The sequence below is a fragment of the Aquarana catesbeiana genome, linkage group LG02, assembly GCF_042186555.1.
Source record: "Aquarana catesbeiana isolate 2022-GZ linkage group LG02, ASM4218655v1, whole genome shotgun sequence".
Classification (NCBI taxonomy): domain Eukaryota; kingdom Metazoa; phylum Chordata; class Amphibia; order Anura; family Ranidae; genus Aquarana; species Aquarana catesbeiana.
In genome coordinates, this window is record NC_133325.1 from 7,608,080 (window position 1) to 7,627,360 (window position 19,281).

General features: G+C 43.6%; 2 pseudogenes; one reads left to right on the forward strand and one right to left on the reverse strand.

The window, feature by feature from the left end:
* Positions 1-19,281, forward strand: part of LOC141126578 (uncharacterized) — a 1,610,887-nt pseudogene that overhangs the window by 829,530 nt on the left and 762,076 nt on the right.
* The window catches only part of LOC141126608 (uncharacterized), a 191,012-nt pseudogene that overhangs the window by 127,541 nt on the left and 44,190 nt on the right, over positions 1-19,281 (reverse strand).

Genomic DNA, 19,281 nt, shown 5'->3' on the forward strand with positions numbered 1-19,281 from the left:
AGGTATTCATCTCCCAATTCACCCCACTGCAACCCATTCACACTTTTGTCCACCCACTGACGTCCTGTCCACTCCTCTGTTCCCCCACTGCCCCCTGTCCTCCCCTCTAGCCCCCTATCTACACTTGTGTCCCCCACTTCCCCTCTGTCTCCCCCCACTGCCACCACTCCCCTATGTTCTCCCACTGCCCCCCTGTCCACCCTCCTGTCCCACTTCTGCCCCCACTGCTCCCCTGTACAGCCCTCTGTTCCCTCACTGACCTCCGTCCACCCTTCTGTCTCCACCCTCTTCAATGTCTTCCCCCCCCAATGCCCCTCTGTATCCTCAATGCCCCCTTTCCATCCTCTTGCTCCCCTGTCCCACCACTGAGTACCTATGTTCCCCTTTTTTCAAATTCTCAACATTTCCCCTCAGTGATCACTATATATTTTATCAAATAATAACCCCCCCACTGACCACAGATAATGGGAATTTTTTCCTCCCACTTATTTATCACTGCCCACCTGTCCCCTCCACTTCCCCCCCAAACTGCCCCCCTGTCCACCCCACTTCTCACTGTCCCCTCAATGCCCCCATGTTGTGTGTGTGGTGTGGGGTGTACATGGATAGTGGGAAGAGGGAGTAACACAAGGATTCTAGCTTGTAGGGGAGCCTGAGGAACCCCAGAAGTGTGTGCTGATTACTAGACTGATCCCCAACCCTCATAGTGCACCAGATTGTATGTAAGATTTGTATCTGCCTGTGTGTGGTCAGCCAGCTAGATATGGGTGGAGTCTCCCTCTAGTGGTGGTCAGAGGTATTGCAGGCTGTGCCAAGTCTATCACAATAATCTCCCTCTCCTTCCCTCCTCCACCATACAAGGTCCTCTCCTGGTTTTCTAGTTCCCGTGGTCTTCCATCCTTGTCATGTGTGTGGCAGTGGTGGGATAATAGAGTGTGTGTGCTGTTATACAGCTGTTACCCCTGTCTGGGCTGGGAACTTGGGGTTCTCCTGACAATCTGCCAGTGTGCTGGGTGATTTCTGTGGATATACAACAGAAGGTGATCCCCCGTGTGTTGTCTGACCCCCCACTAGACATGTGCGATTCGTTTTGTCTGAATCTGAAATACAAATTTTTATGCATATAAATTCTGTATGAAATATCCAAAGATCCAAATTCATAATTGTTACGAAAAGTTAACGAACCTAAAAGTTAAAACCCCAGGAAGTCATCACAGCACAGGGATGGTGAGAACCCCTAATAATGGGCACAGCGGGTGTACAGACCCGGGAACTCAGCACAGGGATGGTGGGAACCCCTCATAATGGGCACAGTGGGTGTACAGACCCGGGAACTCAGCACAGGGATGGTGAGAACCCCTCATAATGGGCACAGCGGGTGTAGAGACCCAGGAACTCAGCACAGGGATGGTGGGAACCCCTCATAATGGGCACAGCGGGTGTACAGACCCAGGAACTCAGCACAGGGATGGTGGGAACCCCTCATAATGGGCACAGCGGGTGTACAGACCCGGGAACTCAGTACAGGGATGGTGGGAACCCCTCATAATGGGCACAGCGGGTGTACAGACCCGGGAACTCAGCACAGGGATGGTGGGAACCCCTCATAATGGGCACAGTGGGTGTACAGACCCGGGAACTCAGCACAGGGATGGTGAGAACCCCTCATAATGGGCACAGCGGGTGTACAGACCCGGGAGCTCAGCACAGGGATGGTGGGAACCCCTCATAATGGGCACAGCGGGTGTACAGACCCGGGAACTCAGCACAGGGATGGTGAGAACCCCTCATAATGGGCACAGCGGGTGTACAGACCGGGAACTCAGCACAGGGATGGTGAGAACCCCTCATAATGGGCACAGCGGGTGTACAGACCCGGGAGCTCAGCACAGGGATGGTGGGAACCCCTCATAATGGGCACAGCGGGTGTACAGACCCGGGAACTCAGCACAGGGATGGTGGGAACCCTCATAATGGGCACAGCGGGTGTACAGACCCGGGAACTCAGCACAGGGATGGTGGGAGCCCCTCATAATGATACATTCATCATAATTTTAACAAAATGTTTACGAATCTAACGAAAATTCATATTTTGTACGGACACAATACAATTTTTTTTTTTATTAATACGGAACGGATCAAAACTAAACAATTTTTTTGACGGCGCTCATGTCTGACCCCCCACATCCCTGTACCCCAATACTATAGTCTGTAACATCAGATAGAGGACATTTCTCCTCCCACTGACCACTATGGCTGAACATTGTTTTCATCCTGCTGACCACAGACCCAAATCATTTGTCCCCCCTGACCAGCAGTATAAGGGGCACTATGACTATAATATTGTGCTGACCTCTCTACTCTATATATTGTGTTGTACATTACAATAGTGCTGACCTCTCTACTCTATATATTGTGTTGTACATTACAATAGTGCTGACCTCTCTACTCTATATATTGTGTTGTACATTACAATAGTGCTGACCTCTCTACTCTATATATTGTGTTGTACATTACAATAGTGCTGACCTCTCTACTCTATATATTGTGTTTGTACATGACATAGACCAGCTACAGTAGTCAGGAATGACAGCAGTGACCCCGGAGGTGACACAATTCTTGTCATTTCTGGGGTCATTCATGGCAGAAGATATCAGGGGATGGAGCTCACATTGCTCACTTAGTCACCCCCCCTAAATCCCATCCCCCCTATATACCAATATACAATTAATGTACTTCTTTCTATTTATCTTACACCCCCCTTACCTCAGTGTCAAGCTGGCTGTACAATCACTTCTCCATTACTTCCTGGACACACCTTGGGATGTGACACACCCTGCATCATCTACCCTCCACCTTCCACATCAGGTGCACGTTTTTCCTATGCAATCACTGATCACCGTTCTCACTAAATACACAGCTATAGATCGTACATTTGGCAGAGTGTGCAGGAGCTGAGCGATCAGATAACAGCCGATGTGGATAGAGCTGTAATATTAAAATCAGGAGAAGTATGTCCTGGGTTCTGTAATGATCACCATACACTATACAATCTGATGATGGTACATCTAACGGAAATTCTACAATCAGATTGCATAGTGTATGGCCAGTTTTATAAAAGTACATAGGAGGGAATGGATGGAGTCACACGGCTGTCAAGCCGCATTCACATCTCTGTGTAGCGGGAACTCGTATTCCTGCATGAGGAGTTTTTTTGACATTTTGGTGTGTTTTCATTCATCATACATTGGGTAGACCATTCGTTGGAATGTACTGCCCTATACGCAACAATCGTCCCAAAGAAGCTCTAGAATTTTTTTGGAGTGGAGTGTGGTGCGTTTGTTACATCGCTTTCTCTGAATGGCTGATCACCAATCAGATAGACTCTACTTTGTTCCGGGTATTAGACAGGAAGTCTCGGTTTGAACCCGGAACACAGTGCTGTATACTGTATGTAGCCTCAGCCATATACAGCTTTTTACCGCACATCCATCGGCCTCACATGTTGGTGAGGGACATAGTGCGATTGGACCAGCTTGGCCCAAACTATGTAAAGTGTATGAAAATCTGGAGCTCGGCTTTAATGGATAGAAAGCATTCCAGTCATTGTCATAGATTAGGACTGACCTTGCAGAGTGGGGTACACTGACCTCATTTATCTGTCAGCCGGTGCTCTGTGACCTCCACCCAGATCTGTTATATAAAGGTCCGATTTTTCACTCAACTTCTCGGTCACTGGCTTTGATGGATTGGCTGCTGAAACCCAATTTCTGAGAGACAGAGGCATTGAAAATTTGGTCTATGAGTTGTGTGATAAAGTTCCTCCTCCTCCCATTACAGCCCACACCACTAGAGTAGTGATCACTTCTTGGACTTTTCATCATCAGGTTTCTGTGTCTCAGATCTGGGAGGTCCGCTCTTCCTTTTACATTCTCTAAGTTTTAGAAGGTTGATGTATTGACCAGTTTGTCCATTCTGATCTCCCACCCATGAAACCTCTGCTGCAGTCAGAACTCATTCATTTAGTGGTGATATCTCTACTGCGGATAAATGACAGCTTCCAGTTTGGTGGCTATGGATGCTGGAGCCGCCACTGTCCTAGCAACCAATCATGCTGTGCGAACCGGCCACCTGCATCCTAGCAACCAATGACGTCATTGGTTGCTGGGATGTAGGTGGCAGCAAAGTAAATGTCTGCATCCGAGCAACCAATAATACGGCACAGCACAGTGTCACTGGGTTGTAGGACACAGGTGGTCAGGAATATGTGATTTAGCGATAAAGAAGTTAAAATGTATTTCATTTAATCCATAATGTCACCTGGGAGCCCATTACTCTACTTTCAGCTGTCTGTATGGGAAATGTCCTTTGCAGTGAGATTCTGTGGGGAGCAGATAATCCCGCTGGTCAGTGTGTTTTTCTTTGGCACATTGGAGGGATCTACATTGCTGGATGTCATGATTAATTATGGATTTCTTAGGTTTTTCTTTTGCTGTTGTTTGGACTTTGTCATTGTGATGTTCTTTGTTTTTGTTGTAAATGAGTAACCAGGCATACTATGTACTTCTTACTCATTCAAGTAGGGGGCGGGATATCTGGAGGCCCCTTTTTTAACCACTTCAGCCCCGGAAAATTTTACCCCATTCCTGACCAGAGCACGTTTTGTGATTCGGCACTGCGTCGCTTTAACTGACAATTGCGCGGTCTTGCGGCGTTGCACACAAACAAAATTGACGTCTTTTTTTTTCCCACACATAAAGATTTATTTTGGTGCTATTTGATCACCTCTGCGGTTTATTTTTTTGCGCTATAAACAACAAAAGAGCGACAATTTTGAAAAATAACACAATATTTTTTACTTTTTGCTATAAAAATATCCCCCAAAAATATATAAAAAGGTATTTTTTTCCCTCAGTTTAGGCCGATATGTATTCTTCTACATATTTTTGGTAAAAAAAAAAACGCAATAAGCGTATATTGATTGGTTTGCACAAAAGTTATTGCGTCTACAAAATAGGGGATAGATTTGTGGCATTTTATTTATTTTTTTTACTAGTAATGGCGGCGATCTGCAATTTATATCAGGACTGCGACATTATGGCGGACATGTTGGACAATTTTTTGACACCTTTTTGGGATCATTGGCATTTTTACAGTGATCAGTGCTATAAAAATGCATTGATTGATTACTGTAAAAATGTCACTGGCAGTGAAGGGTTTAACCACCAGGGGGCGATCAAGGGGTTAATGTGTCCCTAGTGTGTGTTCTAACTGAAGGGGGGAGGGGACTGTGTAGGGGAAGAGATAGATCACTGTTCATACTCTGTATGAACAGACGATCTGTCACTTCTCCCCTCAGAGAACCGGAAACTGTGTTTACACACACATCCCAGTTCTCCATGTGCCCTGAGCGATTGTGGGAGCCCCAGCAGTGATTGTGACCGCCGGGCATTCGCATCGGCTCTGTGGGCGAGAAGGGGGCGCACGCCCCTAGTGGCCACAGGGCGAAGCAAAGTTATATAACGTCATTTCGCCCAGCCATGCCATTCTGCTGTAGTACATCTGCGGCGGCTGGTTGGCAAGTGGTTAAAGGGGGCTTCCAAATTCGGACAAACCCCCCTCCTGCAGAACCTCACAACCACTGGGCCAGAGTTGGGGGAAGAGGCCTTGTCCGTATCAACATGGGGACATGGTGCTTTGCTAGGGTTCCTCTGTCCGGGTACCCTTCCCATGTGGAGAAAACGTGCCCTGGTATGATCCAGTGCAGATTCCACATCCAGGTGCCCCCCCCACCACTGCAGTCAGACATCCACTAATCAGCATAACCACTTGCTGACCAGACCTTTTCTGTAAAGTAAAAATCTGTATTTTTTTACTAGAAAATTACTTAGAACCCCCAAGCCTTGTATATGTATTTTTAGCAGAGACCCTAAATGGTGGTTGTTGCAATTTTTTATGTCACATGGTCACATGGTATGTGCACAGCGGTTTTTCTACCGTAATTTTTTGAGAAAAAGTACACTTTAATTATATTTAATGCAAAAAAATATATAACCCCATTTTTTTGGTAAAATATAAAAGATGATGTTATGCTGAGTAAATAGATTCCCAACATGTCACCCTTTAAAATTGTGTACGTTCGTGGAATGGCGACAAACTACGGTACTTACAAATCTCCATAGGTGACGCTTTACATTTTTTTACAGGAGGTTACCTGTTTAGAGTTACATTGGAGGTCTAGCACTAGAATTATTGCTCTCACAAAAATTTGTTTTGTTTCTTTATGTTTCCGTTGATTCGTAACGATTCGTAATTTCGTAAGACGCGAGGTTTCATATTTGGACTCGTTTGTGTTTTCGTAACAGTTATATTTTCATTGATACAAAATGATTCGTAATTCCGTCTAATTTTCTTTGATTCAAAATTCCTAATTTTGTTAGATAATAATTTCCGTTTATTCGGTACACGACTCGTAATTTAGTAATTGTTACTTTTGTGAGATCACCGTTTTCGCTGATTCGTACTTTTGTAGGAAATAAAGAATAATAATCCTAGGCTCACTTTTCTAATAAGTCCTGTACTTACTCCAGTCCACTCCCTCAGTCACCAGACCGGACTCCGTCTCCTCCTCAACTCAATCTAAAAAGATTCAGGAATGCCATGTGACTCAACAGGGATAAGCTGATTGGCTAAAGATATTAAGTAAGATACATCACTCACTATTACACTGCCCATTCGAAAGAACGATACCAGAACACAAAATTATGAACATACGAAATTACGAACATACATATTAAGATACACTAATGCCGTGTACACACAACCGGACTTTCTGACCAAACTTGTCCGACGGAACAAATCTGTTGGACAATTCGATCGTGTGTGGGCTTCATCGGACCTTCAGCGGACTTTTTCTGTCGAAAATCAGACGGACTTTAGATTTAAAACATGTTTCAAATCTGTCCAATGGACTCGAGTCCAGTCAAAAAATCAGTTCGTCTGTGTGCTAGTCCGACGGACGAAAACCGACGCTAGGGCAGCTATTGGCTACTGGCTATGAACTTCCTTCTTCTAGTCCAGTCGTACATCATCACGTACGAATCTGTCGGACTTTGGTGTGATCGCCTATAGACAAGTCTGATTCGACAGAAGTCCGTCGAAAGTCTGTCAAAGTCCAACGTGATTCAGTCTGTTGAAAATCCGGTCGTGTGTACACGGCATTACACTGTCCATTCAAAAGAACGATTCAAAAACACGAACAAACAAAATTACGAACAGACGAATGAAAATACGAACATATGAAATTATGAACAGACAAAGGATTGAAAATAAGAAATGTAAATCATTCGTTATAGATGTCATTTTCTTTCATTTAGTGTTTTGGAGTTTCGTAAGTTTGTCAGTTCGTAGGTTCGTATTTTCACGTGTTTGTTGTTTTGCTTATTCGTAATTTTCGTATTTTGCTTCTTTCAGCTATTCGGATGTTCAAATTGATCCGAATGTACGAATAATAACAAATTTGTATGAAAATCTATTCATTACCAACTGAATCGTACATGTCTACACTCTAACATTTATGGCGATACCTCACATGTGGTGCAGACAGCATATACATCTGTGTGCGCGACTTAAGAATGTGTTCACTTCTGCATGCAAACTTTTTTTTTAATTTATTTTAATTTATTTACTTTTTTTACACTGTTCCTTTATTTTTTTATTCCTATTATAAGGAAAGTAATCATCCCTTTTAATACAAATAAAGGGTGACAGGTCCTCTTTATGGAGAGAACTGGGGTCTACCTTTTGAAAGCAAAAGATAAAAAAAAAAATGTGATCTTTTGCATTTCGTAGACTGGAAATGATGTCATGACGTCTCTCCGGTCCTCCTAGATCATAGAGGTGATCAGAGATGATCTGGTTTCTCCTCACCTCCGTGACCAGCCACACGAACTGTTGGATCATTTTCCAGGCCCTTCCGGTAAGCACAGTAAACCCAAGAAACACCAATCCAGCGGCCAATCAGCTGCTCGGATCTCTTTTATGAGAAATAGAATTGCCGGCTTCATCCATAACCCCCATAAACCACTTCAAAACTGCAAGGTGTATATAGGTATTGCATTTGGCAAGTGGATTATGTGATTATCGATGAGACATTTTTTAATGAGTGTTACAGCCAAGTCAGGTGACAATGTATTCCTGCAATGGACCTGAATTCCTGAATCGCTGGTGGAGTTTATGTTTGTGAAGTGTCTTATCTGCCGAGGGAGTTCACAGCCATTGTTATTGTTACATTCCCCCCGTGTGCAAACGCTAAGGACGCGCTTCGTCAACTTTACAGCGCTATCAGCGAACATCAAACAAACACCCCTCATGGCTTTTTCATTATTGCTGGTGACTTCATCCACACCAACTTAAAGCGGAGGTTCACACAAAAATTGAACCTCCGCTTTTCGGAACCCTCCGGTGTCACATTTGGCACCTTTTTCAGGGGGGGTGTCTAAGACAGGTATTTGCACCCACTTCCGTGTGTGTAGACTTCCACGGGAGGCTCTGCCTCTTCCCGTCCCACCGCGCTGTGCTGGGGGACACACACGGGTCCCAGAGACAGCACAGACCATTCAGATTCATGACTCGCGCATGTGCAGTAGTGAAGCTGCAAGGTTTCATTTCCTGATTCCCATACCGAAGATGGCGGCAGCATCCGGGGACCGACGGACAGTTCGGCCTCGGGTGTCGACATCGCTGGACCCTGTGACAGGTAAGTGTCCATATTTTAAAAGTCAGCAGCTGCAGTATTTGTAGCTGCTGACTTTTTAAAAGAAAAAATTTGTGGGACTCCCTCTTTAAAGACAGTTTTGCGGAAGTTCTACCAACATGTGAATCTCGCAACAAGGGGAACCAACATACTGGACTTTGTTTCTACAACAGAGAAAAATGCATACAAGGCTGAACCCCGCCCCCACCTTGGGTATTCAGATCACATCTCTGTTATGCTGATTCCACCATACAAACCATTGCTTACACTTGGGAAACCAGTTAAAAAACAAATCATAGTATGGCCTGACATTGCTACCCCAGTACTGCAGGACTGCTTCCAGCTCACAGACTGGAACATGTTTAACTAATTCAATACCGGGCACTTTCACCCCTTCCCGCCCAGGACAATTTTCAGCTTTCAGCGCTGTCGCTTTTTGAATGACATTTGCACGGACATACAACACTGTACCCAAACAAATTTTTTATCATTTCGTTCCCACTAATAGAGCTTTCTTTTGGTGGTATTTGATCACCTCTGCGGTTTTTATTTCTTGCTAAACAAACTAAAAAATAACTTTTTTTTCTTCATTTCGGTTATAAAATTTAGTTTTCTCCTTCACTGACGGGCACTGATGGGCACTGATGAGGAGGTACTGATATTTGGAATTGATGGGCACTGATAGGCGGCACTGATATGCAGCACTGATGGGCACCAATAGGCGGCACTGATAGGCGGCACTGATGGGCACTGACTGGCAGCACTGATGGGCACTGACTGGCAGCACTGATGGGCACTGACTGGCAGCACTGATGGGCAATGACAGGCGGCTGTGATGGGCACTGGCAGGCGCACTGATTGGCAGAAAGGCGTTACTGATTGGCACTGACAGGTGGCACTGATGGGCAGCACTGATGTTGAGGTACTGACAGGTTTTACTGCTGGGCACTGAAATGGGCACTGACTGGCACTGTGGTGGGCACTGATTGGCACTTTGATGGGCACTGTGAGCTATGTTTTTATGAGGCAATGACTAACAGCTTATGGGCACATTTTAAAAGGTGTTGTTCCACATCTGAGGGGGCTGTGCTGATAATCAATATGCTGATTATCAGTACAAACCCCCCCTCTGACAGGGAGAGCCGCCGATCGGCTCTCCCTATCAGCGCAAACCGAGAAATGCCGTTTACCGGCACTTCCTGGTTCACGCGATGATCAGCTGTGATTGGTCACAGCTGATCACACGGTAAGAAGCCTCTGACAGAGGCTTCTTATCACGCTTGGAGATGCAGGGTGTCAGACCCCACAGGCGCACACCGACATGTTATCCTGCTGGACATCATATGACGCCCAGTCAGGATAACAGAGCCACTTCCCGGACGTCATTCTGCATACGGCGGGCGGGAAGTGGTTAAAGAGGCAGCCACTTACAACAATCATACAGACTTACAAGAGTACACTGAAACAGTGACTGCTTACATCAAAAAGTGCATAGATGTGACAGTCACCAAGGTTATAACCACACATGCCAACCAGAAGCCATGGATGACAGCAGAGGTTAGTGGGTTGCTAAAGACCAGAGATGAGGTATTCAGATTAGGAGATAAAGCAGCTCTCAAAACAGCAAGAGCCAATCTGTCTCATGGCATCAAGAAGGCAAAACAACTATATTTAAAAAAAAAAAATCAATAAACACTTTAGCAACGGCAAAGATGCACGAGTCCTGTGGCAATCCATCCAGACCATCACTAACTACAAGCCCCTGCCACAGGCCAGTGATGATGATACTTCTCTCCTGGATGCACTCAACCACTTTTATGCACAGTTTGAGATGCAGAACCAAATGCCTTCACAAAAACGACCCATATCCCAAAAGGACCGGGCACTCTGCTTTTCTCCAGCCAACGTAAGGAAGACCCTGTTCGGGATCAACCGACAGAAGGCTGCTGGCCCTGATGACATACCTGGACATGTACTGAGAGGCTGTGCTGTACAGCTGACAGATGTCCTTACAGATATCTTTAACATTTCTCTAAGCCAGGCGGTTGTCCCTACATGTCTTAAATCCACCACCATAATTCCAGTGCCAAAGAAGTCACCTGTGTCCTGTTTAAATGACTATTGTCCAAAAGCACTAACTCCAATATTGAAGCGCTTTGAGAGGTTAGTCGTCCATCACATTAAGTCCAGTCTTCCAAACATGCTGGATCCATATCAGTTTGCATACCGTCCAAACCATTCCACAGATGATGCAGTATCCTCTACCCTCCACTTGGCCCTTACTCACTTAGAACAGAAAGACTCTGATGTTAGAATGCTGTTCATTTCTGTTCATTGACTTTTGCTCAGCATTTAATACAATAATTCCTCAGCAACTTATCACTAAATTGAACTCGCCGGGCCTCAACCTGCCCCTCTGTAATTGGATCCTGGACTTTTTAAGCAGAAGACCTCAGTCAGTCTGTGTTGACTGCAGAACCTCGAGCACCACCACACTGAGCATGGGTGTCCTACAGGGATGTGTGCTCAGCTCACTGCTCTTCACACCGCTGACCCACCACTGTACTGCCAAGTTCATCTCCAACCATATCATCAAGTTTGCGGATGACACAACTGTGGTAGGCCACATCAGCAACAATGATGAAATACTCTATAGAGAGGAAGCGGCACAACTGGTTAAATGGTGTAGTACAAACAACCCGCTCCTTAATGTAAGCAAAACAAAGGAGGTTGTGATGGATTTCGGGAGAAATTCTGTTGATCACCCCCCACTGACCATCGACAGCTTGACTGTGGAGAGAGTAAGCAGTACTAAATCCCTGGGAGTACACATCTGTGTGTAGGTTTAAAATTTTTTTTTTTTTAAGTTCCTTGCTGTGTTTTTTTAAATATTTATAATTATGTTTAATTCGTATGTCGCACCGTGGCCCTGTGAGATACGACATTTCATTCTACAGTATGTCCTCACGTGTAGTAGAATGACAATAAAACTTGACTTGACTTAAATAAAGTTAAAGTCAGACGTCAGGTCACACAATTTCCATATCATCACTTCCTTTCCAATCAAAACAAACATTTCACAACTCCAATCCTTCTGACATGGGAAGAGATTTGGGTCACACGTTCACCCAGACAGAAAGAGATCATATCCTATTCTTTGCTCACAAATCCCACTTTTCCAGCACTGTCCAGGAGTCCAGATATAACATTCTGACCAGATGGTATACAGCCCTCACTCTTTTACACAAAATTTTCCCCACAACCTTTCTTACCTGTTGGAGGTGCAATATGCCAGGGGAACTCAACTTTGTTTGACAATCCCTTGTCTATTAAAAATTCAAAATACTAACAACATATTACAAAGCACTCCACTCACTAACCTTGTCCCAAAATACCAACCAAACCGTTCTCTTCACTCCTCACATGACCTCCTACTCTCTAGCTCCCATGTTACCATCTCCTATGTTCACCTCCAGGACTTCTTCAGAGCCTCTCCCATCCTCTGGAACTCTCTACCTCAATCTGTCTGACTATCTTCTCCCCTGTCTTTAAGTGATCCCTGAAAACCCTTATGTTTAACACCTTCACCTTCTTTGTTTCTGTTATATAGACATAGTTACATAGTTGGTAAGGTTCAATAAAGATACCAGTCCATCCAGTTCCTCCTGTGTGTGTGTTTATGCCAAAAATCATATCCCATATCCCTGTATAATGTGCCCATCTAAGAGTTTTTTGAAGCTATCAATACTTCCTGCTGACACCACTGATTGTGGAAGTGAGTTCCACGTCCTAACTGCCTTGACAGTGCAAAAACCCCTACACAGTTTGAGGTTAAACTACTTCTCCTCCAATCTCATTGAGTGGCTCCGTGTCTTCTTATACTCTCTGAAACTGAAAGGTTTCCACCCTATATTGAGCTCACCATTGAGGTGTTTGTATATTGCTATCATATCTCCTCTCAAGTGTCTCTTCTCCAGGGAGAAAAAGTTTAATATTTGTAGTCTTTCCTCGTAACTGAGATCCTCCAGCCCCTTTATTTGCTTGGTCGTCATTTTCTGGACTCTCTCAAGTTCCAGCACATCCTTCCTGAGGGTCGGTGTCTGATCTTTCTTCATATATTTAGGCCAAAATGTATTCTCCTCTATTTCTTTGGTGAAAATAACCCAAATCAGTGAATATTATTCAGTCTGTAGGAAAGTCATAGAGTCCACAAACTATGGGATATACCTAAAAATCGATCAATCCTAATGTTCTGATGGCCAATCTCATTTCTTAAGGCCCTAAAATGTCAGAACAATATAAATTTCCCCCCAAATGACCCCTTTTAGAGAAAAGTAGACAGTCCAAGGTATTTAGAAAGAGGCATGGCGTGTTTTATGAAGTTGTAGTTCTTGTCACAATATTTAGGAAAATTAAGAAATCATTTTATTTTATTTTTTACATGCTGTCACCACTGCAGTACAGCGGTTTTTATTTTTTTTTACATACAGTGCCTAGAACAATACAGTATTACCACTCTGGGGAGGTAATCAGGATATATATATTTTTTACACACTACGATTGTTTATAGCAGTGAATTTCATTGCTATAAGCAAGCATTTTTACTGTAAGAAATGGATAAATTCAGTATGTATTGTTGAGATTAGCTCACATGGTACAGATGGGCCATGATTGGCCCTATCTGTACCATGTGATGATTGTGACTGTCAGGGGCCTGCCAGCACTGTACGGGTGAACATGCGTGCGCGCCTCTGGCCAGATTGAACACCAGCGCCTGTTTCCCTGTGTGCTTCAGCGTGCCTCTCAGGCGATGCGCATGCACGCACAGCAGGCCCATTCACGCTAGCGCCGTTTGGCACCAAGAGGGCTTTAAAAGGATTGCAGCTGCACTCATACATACAGCGTTTCATCTGCAGCTCTGCAGCTCTGTACCTGAAACCTGCTTGCTGTTCCACTGACCCGGCTCCTGTTTGACCTTCCCTGCTCTCTCCAATCCGACCCCGGCTTGCCTGACTACTGCTTATGGACTTCTGCTTGATACCTGTTGGCGAACCACTGCCTGTTATCTGACCCTGCGTTTAGCCTGCTGAATCTGCCTGCCTGATTACCCATTTGACCCGGCTTGCCTAACCTCTCTGCTGCCTTATCCAGTGTGTGTGTGCCGCACCTTCTGGTTTGTCCTGTCAGTTCCAGCTGCAGCTGCCTTGCATCTACCAGCTTCTCAGGTCGCTGACCTGCTACTGCCACAGCCGTCTCTGCAGTTCCAGCCATCCCTGAGGGATCTCCTTCCTGCTTCAGTTCCTGATGCTGCAACTTCCAAGGCACTCCTACCCCGCTGTGCTCTCGAGACCACTGTTCCCACTCCAGTGGCTCTTGAACCAGAGTTGTATGAGAGGTCTTCTCCCATCAGTCGGGCTCTATTACCAGGTACCTAACAGTGACCAATCACAGCGAGTAACACAGTTGTACACAATGAATGGCATGAATCAAAGCCATACATTTTTTACAATTGTCATGTTATCTGCTGTGATTGGACACAGAAATCACATGGTACTGGCAGTGGGCCGGTACATTGATCAGTCATCAGCAGGTGACAAACTGCGTCAGAGTTTGGCCCTGCGGGGTCGTGCGAGATACGTTCTGGGAACATCATATGACATCTTTCCAGAACAATATGGCTCCTGTTTGGCCGTCATATTACAATAGGCCGGGTGGGAAGCAGTTAATAATAAATGTTAAAAAGGGAAGCAACTTTATTGAACTCTTGTAAAATAAAAGTAGTGCTGCGCTATAATCTAATAGATGTGCAAAATAAGGTGCAAAAGTGCTAAACGGAAGATTTAAATGGAAGAGGCAATATAAAAGGTCAATATACATCAAATTCCTGGCGATACAATAAAATGGTATTCCCGCGCTACTAATAATGTGCAAATTTTAAAATAAAGCTGCAACACTGAAGGTAATGTCAGAACCAAAAAATAAATGTAAAATAGAAGTAGTGCTGCGCTATAATCTAATAGATGTGCAAAATTTATTGAACTCTTTTTATAGAATTCTGACTTCTATTTTTTTTTTCTGTACAGGTGAATTGAGGAACCAAGATTTTAGTCATGTTGGTCATCATCAATAAAAGGAAGTCACATGGCAAATGAGCCATATATCCATGTTCTAAACGTCATAAATGCTTTGGATCCTCTTCAACATTAATCCAGCCTCAGAGGACAACATGAGAAAAGTAATTTGATTGTTCTGGAAGCGAAAATGGCTTTACAGTAAAGTCCAACCCATGTATACATAAGAGGAGTCATTTCAGAAGATATTTCTTGTTTTGAATGTGATAAAGGTTTTACAATGGAGGCAAAATGTATCACACACCAGAAGGTTCACACTGGAGAGAAGCCATATCAGTGTTTAGAATGTGACAAAACTTTTAAACAGAAGGCAAATCTTATCATACACCAGAGGATTCACACTGGAGAGAATCTGTCAGTGTGTTCTGAATGTCATAAAGTTTTTATATCAAAGTCAAATCTTATCATACACCAGAGGATTCACGCTGGAGAGAAGCCATATCAGTGTTCTGAATGTGACAAAGCTTTTACAACCAAGGGCGAGCTTACCAGACACCAGAGGGTCCACACTGGAGAGAAACCATACCAGTGTTCTGAATGTGGCAAAGCTTTTAAAGTGAAGCCAAATCTTGTCAGTCACCAGAAGATTCACACTGGAGAGAAGCCATATCCGTGTTCTGAATGTGACAAAGCTTTTACAACCAAGGACGAGCTTACCATACAGCAGAGGGTCCACACTGGAGAGGAACCATACCAGTGTTCTGAATGTGGCAAAGCTTTTACAACCAAGAGATACCTTATACACCAGAGGATTCACGCTGGAGAGAACCTATATCAGTGTTCTGAATGTGACAAAGCTTTTACAACCAAGGGCGAGCTTACCAGACACCAGAGGGTCCACACTGGAGAGAAGCCGTATCAGTGTTCTGAATGTGGCAAAGCTTTTACAACCAAGGGCGAGCTTACCAAACACCAGAGGGTCCACACTGGAGAAAAACCATACCAGTGTTCTGAATGTGGCAAAGCTTTTAAAGTGAAGTCAGATCTTATCAGTCACCAAATGATTCACACTGGAGAGAAGCCATATCAGTGTTCTGAATGTGGCAAAATGTTTACACAAAATTCAAATCTTATCAGTCACCAGAGAATTCACACTGGGGAGAAGCCACATTAGTGTTCTGAATGTGGCAAAGCTTTTACACATAAGTCAGCTCTTAACACTCATCAGAGGGTTCACACTGGAGAAAAGCCATTTTAATGTTCAGAATGTGACAAATATTTTACAGTTAATGCAGGGCTAATCTATCACCAGAGGATTCACAAGCTTCAGCTGCCGAGAGGAAACTCTGTAAGAAGGAGTAATATTAGAGGAGTTATGAGTGTCCCATTAGTTTCATAGTCCCAATGTTATCCCACAAGCTAGGGAAGAAGTCAAATAGGCTGAAAAAAGACAATAGTCCATCCAATTCAACTTGTGTTTATAATGATTTCCCATATCTCTGTATGTCGTGTCATTTTAAGATGTACATCTAAGAGCCTTTTAAAAATATCCATACTTCCCGTAGCCACCACCAATTGTGGGAGAGAGTTCCACATCCTTATTGCCCTAACAGTTTAGGGTTAAATCGCTTCTCCTCCAGTTTCATTGTGTGCCCCCATGTCCTTTTAGACTCCCTAGGACTGAATAGTTCATTTCCTGTGCTGGGATCCCCATGGTGATATTTGTAGATCGCTATCCATGTCCCCTCTCAAACTTCTTTTCTCCAGAGAGAATACATTTAGTGTTTGCAGCCGTTCCTCGTAATTGAGGTCCTCCAGTCCCCTTATTAGTTTTGTTGCCCTTCTTTGGACTCTCTTCAGCTCCAGCACATCCCTTCTGAGGACTGGTGACCAGAACTGAAAAAAACTCCAGATGAGGACTTACCAGAGTATTATAAAATGTCAGAATTATAGTTTTGTCTCTGGAGTATATCCCTTTTTTAATGCATGCTAATATTCTGCCTGCTTTGATAGCTGCAACTTGGCACTGTATGCTGTTGCTCAATCTATTATCTATTAGCTTCCCTAGATCCTTCTCCATCCTTGATTCTCCCAGCTGTTCTCCACATTGTGTATATTTTTAATTTTTGTGTTTTTGACTCCAAATGCATTACTTTTAAATTTCTCCACATTAAACCTCATTTGCCATTTGTCTGGCCACTCTTTTATTATGATCAGGTCATTCTGCAAAATTTCTATGTCCTGATGCGAGTTTATTACTCTGCTTATCTGTGTGTCATCCGCAAAAACTGAGACTGAACTAGTTATTCCACACTCTATATCATTTATGAATATGTTGAATAGGACAGAATCTTGAGGTACCCCACTCACCACTCCAGACCAGTCTAAGTACATGTTATTTATCACTACCCTTTGGACACGCCCCTGTAACCAGTTTTTTACCCAAGGACAAACCCTATGGTCCAAGCCTGCAGACCTCAGCTTGTAAATTAAGCGTTTATGGGGGACTTTATCAAATGTTTTTTCAAAGTCCAGATACACCACATCCACAGGCCTCCTCCTATCTAGATGGTTGCTTACTTCCTTGTAGAATGTTAGCAGATTGGTCTGGCAGGAACGTCCTCCCATAAACCCATGCTTGTTACCACTAATGATGTTCTTCTCCTCAGTAAAACTTTGGATATAGTCCCTAATCATCCCCTCCAATAATTTACCCACTATTGATGTTAGGCTGACTGGCCTGTAATTCCCAGGAATTGCCCTTTTTTGAATATTGGTACCACGTTGGCTTTTCTCCAATCAGCTGGTACCAACCCTGTCAGTATGTTGTCCACAAAAATCAGGAATATTGGCCTGGCTATAATTTGACTGAGTTCTCTGAGGACTCTTGGGTGTAAGTCATCTGGTCCTGGTAATTTACTGTATTTGTGATAAGTTTATTAAAACTTTCATTGACTCTGAAAGTGAAAAAAAAAAAAGGCGTTTCCTGGTTGTACTGATACCTGTTTTCATCACTCGTATATAAGTGACGCCTGAGAATCGTGATTTTATATAATCATACAGTACTTCACTATCCGTCCTTTTCTTCTCTCCCCAACGTTTAAACTTGGTTACCTACTCCGCAAGCCCCAGAATATATTTCTAGAGGATTTTACTGCACCCAATTATCCGGCTTATACCAGATCTGATTGATCATTGGCTGTTTGACCCCAGTCTATGAAGCTGGTGGTCTATGATCTCTGGTGAGTGGGGTCACAAAGGGGAGTGTGGCACGCAGCACCAGTCATCTTTTTTGGAGAACATTTGCACTTTATTCGGAGCACCTATCACTTTTTTGACCACCTTTGTATATTTTTATTAATAATTATTTCTCTTATGTTGTAAGCATTATTGTAAAGTTACATTAATTAGTTTTTGTCACTTGATTTATATATCTATCCTGTAGGCGCTGTGATTTTATATATATATATATATATATATATATATATATATATATATATATATATATATATATATATATATATATATATATATATATACTGTGTATATATATATATAATTTATTTTTTTAATTGACTTCGGCCTCTGTTAGCCACGTGGGTATGTCATGTGTTGTGTTACTAACACTACATCGCTGTCGGTTAACCCTTATTTTTCCTATGTAAAATCTGTGGAGAAGAAGGCATATAGTAGAGTTGCCTTCTTTGTGTCATCTGTAACCATCTTCCCGTCCTCATCTTTTAACCACTTCAATACTGAGGGCTTCATATAACGTCCTTGACTTTGAGTGTGGATATTTGAATGATGGGTGCAGCTACAGGCATCATTCAGATATCATTCATTGCAGCCGGCGATTCTGTGTATGATAAGAATGATCATAGCAGCAGTTCCACCGCTTGATCGTTCTTATAGGCGACAGGAGGGGAGACCATCTGGTGCTTCTCCATGATCTCCCCTGCCATGGGGGGCCCGGAGAAAGAATCAGCCAGCGCCGGATGACGACGATAGAGATTTCCAGGGACCAGATGGTCACCAATCATCTCTATGACCGTCGGAGGCCCGGGTGCGACGTTATGACGTCACGCCCGGTTTCCCGGAAGTAAACAAAGCCGCAATTGCGGCTGTCAGCATGAGACCGGTGAATTTTTTTTTCTCGATCTCGTGCTTTCCAGGCTGGAGGAGAGATGTGGGGTCTTATTGACCCCGCATCTCTCCATAAAGAGGACCTGTCACAATAGATTCCTATTACAAGGGATGTTTCCATTCTTTGTAATAGGAATAAAAGTGATAAAAAAAAATGTAAAAAAAAGTGCAAAAATAAAAAAAATAAGTAAAATAATAATAAAAAAAAAGGAAAGTGCCCCTGTCCTCGGTAGCTCGCGTTCAGAAGCGAACGCACATGTAAGTCCCGCCCACATATGTAAACACCGTTCAAACCACACATGTGAGGTATCG